The sequence below is a fragment of the Mustela nivalis genome (assembly GCF_964662115.1).
Source record: "Mustela nivalis genome assembly, chromosome: 6".
Lineage (NCBI taxonomy): Eukaryota > Metazoa > Chordata > Mammalia > Carnivora > Mustelidae > Mustela > Mustela nivalis.
The window spans coordinates 116,485,610-116,487,345 of NC_139025.1; the positions used below are offsets into that span (position 1 = coordinate 116,485,610).

The 1,736-nt window shown below is 41.4% G+C and overlaps 1 pseudogene across 1 annotated transcript; it reads right to left on the reverse strand.

Annotated features, from left to right (window-relative positions):
* Positions 1 to 596: 596 nt before the first annotated feature.
* On the reverse strand, positions 597 to 1,474 carry LOC309867264 (small ribosomal subunit protein eS4 pseudogene; annotated as a pseudogene). The gene has a single exon. The product of its transcript is annotated as a small ribosomal subunit protein eS4 pseudogene (transcript).
* Between the last annotated feature and the right edge of the window lie 262 nt (positions 1,475 to 1,736).

The window sequence follows — 1,736 nt, forward strand, 5'->3', positions numbered from 1 at the left end:
AATGTCATCACCGGTAATTTCAATGGGAAAACATTTTTTGTTTCTTGAGTCCCCAAACTGATACTCATTCATGCTCAAACGTCAAATCTCATTGAGACAGACCCAATTACATGAATAATTAATACTGGCTATCATGAACGCAAATGGAAGCCATCTTTCTCTTAACTAGTTATGACTAAATTACATGATTATTCTATAATATGACCATTTCCCTGTTGTTTCTTAGTTTTTATGTCCTTAAATTTAAGACAAAACATACATACAAATGACACTCAATACTTACACAATTCAACCTTTAGTTTAAAAAAAAGAAAAAAAAAATGAGCAATAGGGCGCCTGGGTGGCTCAGTCATTAAGCATCTTCCTTAAGCTCAGGTCATGATCCCAGGGCTCTGGGATAGAGCCCCACATCGGGCTCCCTGCTCAGGAGGAAGCCTGGTTCTCCCTCTCCCACTCCCCCTGTTTATGTTACCTCTCTCGCTGTCTCTCTGTCAAATAAATAAATAAAATATTAAATAAATAAATAGCAATAAAATCAGTGAAAACTACACAAATGATATTAGTTTTTTTTTTTTTTTTAATCGTGCTATATGACCTTTAATTAGGTATAAAGACTTCCAATCATGTCACCTAGGGACCATTCTACCCGCTGCTCTGTTTGGCCGCCAGTCTCTTGTCTCTCTCTTCAGCAATGGTGAGGCGGATACCCTTTCCATGGGGAAGAGAAATCCATGGTTTGTTGCCTTTGCCAATAACAAAAATGTTGGAGAGTCGGGTGGCAAAGCTGTTGCCATTGGCATCTTTCACGTGAACCACATCAAACGAACCAGGGTGTCTCTCTCTGTTGGTGATCACACCAATTCTTCCCAGGTTAGCACCCCCAGTCACCATACACAGATTACCAGTGTCAAACTTGATGAAATCAGTAATCTTTCCAGTTTCCAAATCAATCTGAATGGTGTCATTGACCTTGATGAGGGGATCAGGATAGCGGATGGTGCGAGCATCGTGAGTCACCAGATGGGGGATGCCTTTTGTCCCCACAAAGATCTTTCTCACTTTGCACAACTTGTACTTGGCCTCCTCAAGTGTAATCCGATGAACAGCAAAGCGACCCTTGTTATCATAGATCAGACGGAAATTCTCTCCGGTCTTGTCAATGCTGATGACATCCATAAAACCAGCAGGGTATGTTATATCAGTTCGGACCTTGCCATCAATCTTAATAAAACGCTGCATACAGATCTTCTTTACTTCATCTCCTGTTAGGGCATACTTAAGTCTGTTCCTTAAGAAAATGATGAGAGGGAGACACTCTCTCAGCTTATGGGGACCAGTAGATGGGCGAGGAGCGAACACACCAGTCAGTTTATCCAGCATCCAATGCTTTGGAGCTGCTACACGCTTCAGATGTTTCTTGGGACCACGAGCCATGGCTGCGCTAGGAACGAAAAGAGGCAAATGATATTAGTTTTACTGAACAAGTTGAAATACAACGGACATGACATGTAAGATTACCCCTGCTGTAAATAAGCAAAACAGTGAGAAATCAGATGGGACAACATAAGATAACCTAGACTAGCCACCTGAAGGGGATGTATGGTGGCTCTCTTCTTTAGGTGCTAAGCAGCTCCAAGAAGTACATCCGACTAAATCCAGTCTATTAGATACAAAGAAATACCCTGGGTGTCCTTTATCTTTTGCTGAAAAATTAACCCACCTCAAAATTTATTGCT